The sequence below is a fragment of the Lactuca virosa genome, chromosome 9 (assembly GCF_052849685.1).
Source record: "Lactuca virosa cultivar CGN04683 chromosome 9, Lactuca_virosa_CGN04683_v6, whole genome shotgun sequence".
Classification (NCBI taxonomy): domain Eukaryota; kingdom Viridiplantae; phylum Streptophyta; class Magnoliopsida; order Asterales; family Asteraceae; genus Lactuca; species Lactuca virosa.
In genome coordinates, this window is record NC_136434.1 from 163893817 (window position 1) to 163901250 (window position 7434).

Genomic DNA, 7434 nt, shown 5'->3' on the forward strand with positions numbered 1-7434 from the left:
TGCCTAAAATATGCTTAGCGGCCCCTAGGTCCTTCATCTCAAACTCTTTGGACAACTACTTCTTAAGCTTGTTGATCTCCTACACGTCGGATCCAAACAATCAACATGTCATCAACACACAATAACAGGATAATGTATGAGGAGTTGAATTTCTTCAAGTAACAACAATGATCCATTTCACATCTTTGATACCCACTCCTTTGCATGAAGCTATCAAACTTCAAGTACCACTGTCTTGGAGTTTGCTTCAATCCAGATAGACTTTTCTTCAGATTACACACCATATTTTCCTTACTGACTGTGGGAAAACCCTCTGGTTGTACCATGTAGATGTCTTCTTCCAGGTCGCCATGGAGAACAGTTGTTTTCAAATCTCGTTGCTCTAGATGGAGATCTTCAGAGGCTACAATACCCAAGACCATTCTGATTGTAGTCATGTTTACAACTGGAGAAAAGATCTTATCCTAATCAACTCCTCTCTTCTATTGGAACACCTTGACCACCAACCTTGCCTTTTATTGTTTGGTGCCATCAATCTCATCTTTGACCCGAAATACCCATTTGTTTTGCATTACTTTCTTCCCAGTTGGGAGCTTGACCAAGGACCAAGTATGGTCCTTGTCAAGTGAGCTCAACTCGTCTTCCATAGCATTCTTCCACTATATGGAATCTTTCATCCTCAAAGCCTCTGGATAAGACTCGGGTTCAACATTCTCAGTTAACAACAAGTAATTAGCTAAAGGAGAATACCTGACTGGAGGTCTTCATACTCTGGTGGATGTACAAACAATAGGAGTTTTGATTTCTGCATCATCTGCAACCTCATCCTCTGAACTATTATCCACGGCGCTCCCACTATCTCCAAATACATCGGAGCTCCTATTGCTTCCTGAACTTTCACTTATCTCTGGAGTACTGATAGGTTTTACAATGTCGTCATCTGAGATTTCTTCAAACTTAACTTGATCTTTCTTTTCTGATTGCTTGACACTGCCGGAGCTCTTTGCAAGTTCGTCCTTGTATGGAGAACTCTCGTTGAACACCACATCCCGACTTCTAATAACCTTCTCATTCTTGTTATCGCAGAAGCAGTATCCCATGTCATCCAACCCATAACCTAAACGGTGCATTTCCTTGCCTCTATCTCTAGCTTGTCTCTCTCCGAGTCTTTAACTTTGACATACGAGACACAACCAAATACCTGATGCGTTTTGAGCATCCTTACAACCTTAAGGTGCACATACAATCCTAAATGCTTTGGATCTATGTTTTCTCTAATTATACATGCAATTTGATTTTCCAAAGCATTATCCTAACTAGCATACAAACATGGGTACTTATATAACAAAAACTAGTTAGATGACATACCCTTTCTTGTAGCTTGATTCCTTGGAACTTTAAGAGCCTGGCACCCCAAATTTGATGCCTCAAATGCATCACACAACACCACCAACAGTGGAGGACTTGAGAGAGAATGTCTTGCACCAAATTCGGCTATAGCTCTTCTAAATACTACTTAGGTGCCGATTTTAGGAGCTTAGGGTCTTCTTATATGGTGTGGCAAAACTAGGGTTACACCATGTAAACCCTAATGTGTGTGACCTTCCATATTCCTTAGGCTCCATGGGTTTAAACCTCCATGGATCATCCATGGGTTGTCACATTGGTTTAGCCCAACCTAAAGAATTATGGATCATTGGCCCACATTATAAGAATCAATGATTTACACAATCAATCCCCATATATTTAATTAGTCTCTTTTGATCACTAAATTAGTTCTTGATCAATACTAATTAAATAATATGATTTCATATTAATAAATTAGAACTTATAATATATTAATAAATCATAATTAACCTCTTCTCAAATGTCCATCCTTCAGATTGTTCTGGTGCCATGCAACCCAAATGAACCATGCTACTCTTGGGTCAAGTACATACCAAATATAATTATGGACTTAGACACCTTATCCAACAGTCTCCCACTTGGATAAGTCTAATAACTATAGCTGCAAGTATGACTTCAGGATCTGACTAGCAATCATAGCTCTTAAAAGCCTCTGTCAAACTGTGATGCGCCATTTTAGATAAGTGATCATATAATCCTCTGTTCTCAAGATATCAGCCGGACAAATACATGGAACAACGTCATACTTATTGTCCAGCAGTTTGTTTCCCGATTTCCGATTTGTTTGACATAGAACTTAATCGAACACATCAATTTAGTTCTGACCGGGCCCGACACATAAGTCAAAACAAAATCATCGAGGGGCCCAAGATATCGCTTTTAATCCTCCAAGGACTAAAAGGAACAGATAAACTTTGACTCATATGCTTGTACTAACTACTCATCAAATTGTACACAACAACACGTTTTATAGCATCAAGTTACTGAAGCGGTTTCGTATTATCAATGTACAACCAACTCATAGTGAACAACTCATATCTATTGGTTTGAAGACTTATATGATATTATCGTCTCACGATCACTCGAGATAAATTCCATGAAGTGATACAAGTGAGCGTGGGTTTAATCCAATACTCAGACCTTATGAGCACTCATGAATGTTGTAGCAAACTTTGCTATGTCTAATACAATTCAGACAATCTATAAGCCAAATTCATGATAGTCTTCCCTCAATACCTACTTCCAAAGTATGATCGACTGTGGATAGTTTGAATAATTTAATTATTCTAGAAGTCAAAACATGCAAAGTGAAACAATAGTAAATGATTGACACAAGATAGTAACATTACTTATAAATAAAAAACACCTTTTATTTAATCATCAAATGTAAATTACATTTCAACTATTACAAGTTTCAAAAACTATCTAATCACTAAAACTAATATCGTCCTTCAGCCCAATGCACCTCGCATGTTGTAAGTGATTAACCCTACTCAATCCCTTCGTGAGGGGATCTGATGGGTTCTCCTCTGTCGATACCCTCTTTGCTACGAGGAGTCCTTCTTCTATTCGATGACTTATAAAGTGATATTTTCTGTCGATATTCCTGAATCTGCCATGATCCCTTGGTTCCTTGGCTAAGGAAACTGCACTCTCGCTGTCACATAAAATATCCATAGGCTCCTTTATAGCTGGTACAACTCCAAGGTCTTCGATGAAGTTCTTCAGCCATATTGCCTCCTTCGCTGCCTCGCTTGCTGCTATGTACTCTGATTCGCACGTTGAATCAACTACTGTCTCCTGCTTGGAACTTTTCCAAGTTATTGCTCCTCCATTCAGGGTAAAGACCCAGCCTGACTGAGAGCGGAAATTAACTTTGTCGGTCTGAAAGCTGGCGTCACTATACCCCACCACTCTCAAGTCATCACTCCCACCAAGGGTAAGTACCCAGTCCTTAGTCCTCCGCAGGTACTTTAGAATGTTCTCTACCGCAGTCCAATGAGCCTTACTAGGATTCCCTTGATATTTGCTGACCATGCTCAAAGCAAAGGCCACATCATGGCGAGTACAAGTCATAGCATACATGATCGATCCAACCGTGGAAGCATATGGTATTCGACTCATCTTAGCTATCTCAGCCTTTGTACTCGGACTCTGAATTTTACTCAGTTTGACATTGCTCTGGATCGGTAAGTCACCTTTCTTGGAATCTATCATGCTGAATCTTTTCAACACCTTTTCCAAGTAGGTACTTTGACTAAGTCCAATTAGTCTCTTACTTCTGTCTCTCAATATCCTTATCCCAAGAATATAGGCAGCTTCTCCGAGGTCCTTCATAGTGAAACACTTCCCAAGCCAGGACTTAACCTCCTACAAGGTTGGGATGTCATTTCCTATGAGAAGTATGTCATCCACATACAACACCAGAAAGCTAACTACACTCCCACTAGCCTTGACATATACACAGGACTCATCCTCGCTTCTCAAAAATCCAAACTCTTTGACTTTCTCATCGAAACAATGATTCCATCAACGAGATGCTTGTTTCAATCCATAAATGGATTTCTCAAGCTTACACACTCTATTAGGGTACTTTGTTGATATGTGCATATTTAGCTATATATTTAATGTAGATTTTTCTTATTTATTAACTAATTATTTGTACATTATGGACAAAAGGTACTTAATAGTGTTTGAATTGTATTTTCAGTCCAAAAGATATGCTCGGAAGCAGAAGGAAGCAGGAGAAGCAGTTGGAAGTTTGGGAGTTGAAACAAAGAAGAAAAATGCTAAAAACAAGAAGGACTCGGCGAGTCAACGACTGACTCGACGAGTCGGATCGAAGATTCACGAAGCTCTAGAAACCCTTGCCGTACACGGACTTTTAATGAGGAACTCGGCAATTTGGGACTTTGACTCGACGAGTCGCCTCTGTTTCCAGAAAAATATAAATAGGGACTTTGAGATCGAGATGGGGGACTTCCTGAAAACCCTAGGAGGCAAAATTGCGATTGAAGGTGCTGCTAGACCGTGAGAAGTTGAGGAATCAACCCTATCTTCAATTTTGAAGAGGATTAAGGAAAATTCTATTTTATTCTTAGTTAATCTTTTGATTGAATCATGTTTGAACTAGTTGAATTCGTTTTTGAGTTTGTTTTTACTGCAATTATGAACTAAAACCTTTATCTTCTGTTTAGGGTAGATGATTTTGTGAATATGGATTAATTTTATGGTTAGGATTAATTTTAATTGGTGATATCGTTTTGTTAAGCTTGTTAAAGAACCTCATATGTTAATAACAACTATTCTCTGTTAATAAATCAGTAATTAAGTTGCATGAACATCTCTTAGTTATTAATTTCATATGACTTATGTGACCACGTAGTTGTATGTCTAGGAATAACGAATGTGAAACTAGAATTAACTAGAAGATAGACAAGTTAATGTGTGAGATTGTGTGACGAACCATCAACAAGAGAGTTAATTGAATTAGCATATTTGATTAGCTTATTACAAGTCTTGCTTAACCCGAATCAATAAACTAGGAAATTCATTAATTTAGACAATTGGCCATTGCTTGAATTAATCTGTTTTCTAAGGATTAGTAATAGCGAATGTGAATCTAATCACTTTAATTGGTAACTAATGAAGAATTAATCTGATACATTTACCATAAAATCATCCATGAGAACAAATGATTCGAACCTAAACAGAAGTCTTCATAACTATTGAATTTAGTGGTGTTTACTTGTTTTAGCTGTTAGTTAGTTAAATTGCGTGTTAGTTAGTCTAATTAAGTTTCTAGTCTTGTAAAACTAGAGGAAACTCTTCTTTTTATTACTTGTTCTTAGATAATATTAGTTATTAGTTTAATTTCCGTTCCCTGAGTTCGACACCCTACTTATCTAGCTACACCACAATTGATAGGTCCACTGCCTTTGTGTGTCAATTTTATATTTAACAGTAGGATTAAAACTAGTTGGTTTTACACACATCAAGTTTTTGGTGTCGTTGTCGGGGAACGGTTCAAAAATCTATACTAATTTCTAGTTTTATCGATCATTTGTGTGAGATTTATCTTGCACAAAGTTATTTCTATTTTAGAATTTTAGTTAATATTTTTTCTGTTTTTGCCTTGAACTCGCCGAGTGTAGTCGAAGCTACTCGGCGAGTCCACAGCTGATTACCAGTTTCGTTTTTATTTTATTTTTGTTCTTTTTACGCGTGTTTCTTGCTTTGGTTGCAGGTATTACATGACTCGAGGATCCAACACACCTTTGGTTCCTCCACTTAAAGACCCAGAATCCGCTCTTAGGAAAAAAAAAAAGACAAAGTACTCGAAGACGCTAACCCGCCAAAGAAATCACCCTTCAAGGACCTTAAATCAGTCTTTAGGAAGACTAAAAACAACAAGGCAGGAGAGTCTAGCAGTCAAAAAAACGAAGGAAGCAACCTTGGAAATCTTGGAGATGATAAATTCCACAAAGAATCTGAATTTGAGTATGAGTACAATTCCGAATACGAAGAAGGGAGCGACCTAGAAGGAGAACTAGACAACACCATGGCTAACATCGATGAAGTTTCCATGGGAGAATGGAAGAAAAGGATACGTGACGATACCGGCCCGGGACTTGTGCAACCCGTAATTCCTGCAACCGTCACCTTTGAACTTAAAGGCCACATACTTGCTCAACTTAAGGAGATCCCATTCTACGGGAAGGATCACGAAGACGCATACAAGCATCTAGAAGAGGTCAACGACGTAGCCGACTACTTCAATGTTCCTAATGTACCTCGCGACACTGTTTTACTTCGAATGCTACCGGTCACATTCAAGGGAGCCGCAAAGGATTGGCTAAAATCACACCCTCCCGGATCTATCACTACTTGGGCCAAAATGAAAACAGAATTCATTGACCAATTTTTCCCTCCCTCAAAGATGGCCAAGTTGAAGAAAGCCATAACTAATTTTGAACAACAAGTTGGGGAGTCACTTTATGAAGCATGGGAGAGATACAAGGGCTTATTAAGGATCTGCCCGCATCATGATCTAAATAGTCAACAAGAAGTATCCATTTTCTATGATGGAGTAAATGTAACAACTAGGTAGCTCCTTGATTCGCAAGGACCCCTCACAAAGAAACCACCATCGGTGATAAAAGAGCTAATAGAAGAATTCTCTAAACACTCTAGAGAATACCATAACCCAAGGAATGACTTAACTCGAGGGACGGTGAATTCTATTAATGATGACATGGCGGCAATGATGGTAAAATTGGAGAGCACGGATCGAAGAATGACTAAGATGGATCAATCCATCCATGCCATTAGAGTGGGATGTGAGAACTGTAGAGGACCCCACCTTACTAAGGATTATGATCTTGACGAGAACGGGAACCGGAAAGTGCAAGCGTGCTATTCAAGTAGCGATAGATACGATGACAATTGGCGAAAACCCAATAAAGAATGGATACCCTATGATGAGTACAAAAAGGCGAAGGAGGAAAAGTACAAGCAAAAAGATAGAGGCTTTTATCAAAAGGAGGAGCCGGTGCTGGAAAAGAAACCGGATTTGGAAGATATGCTTACAAGATTCATAGCCGCATCCGAGAAAAGACATAATGATACCGATGCTGCATTAAAAGATCAAAAAAATATGTTGAGAGAACACCAAATTATGATGAAAGATCAACAAGCTCTGCTTAGAAATCAACAAGCATCCATTCTCAACATAGAAAAGCAGCTGGGCCAACTTACACAACAAGTGAACGAGAGACGACCGAGTGGACTTCCTAGTAATACTGAAAGTAATCCAAAAGGTGCACATATAAATATCGTGACGACTAGGAGTGGGAAGATTATAACTCCTCTGGCCCCTATTCAGCAAGAGGATCCGAAGCTGGAACAAGAGAAGGAAGAAGAAACCGAAGAATAACAAAATCCCGATCCGACTTGCCGAGTCAACCTTACGGACTCGACGAGTCCCCCACCTGAACAGAAAAGAAACCCTCCTGTGAAACCATATCA

The 7434-nt window shown here is 38.9% G+C and overlaps 1 non-coding gene across 1 annotated transcript; it reads right to left on the reverse strand.

The window, feature by feature from the left end:
• Window positions 1–6352: 6352 nt before the first annotated feature.
• LOC145141619 (small nucleolar RNA R71) lies at window positions 6353–6459 on the reverse strand. The gene has a single exon (XR_013722812.1). It is a non-coding gene; the product is annotated as a small nucleolar RNA R71 (small nucleolar RNA).
• Window positions 6460–7434: the final 975 nt, after the last annotated feature.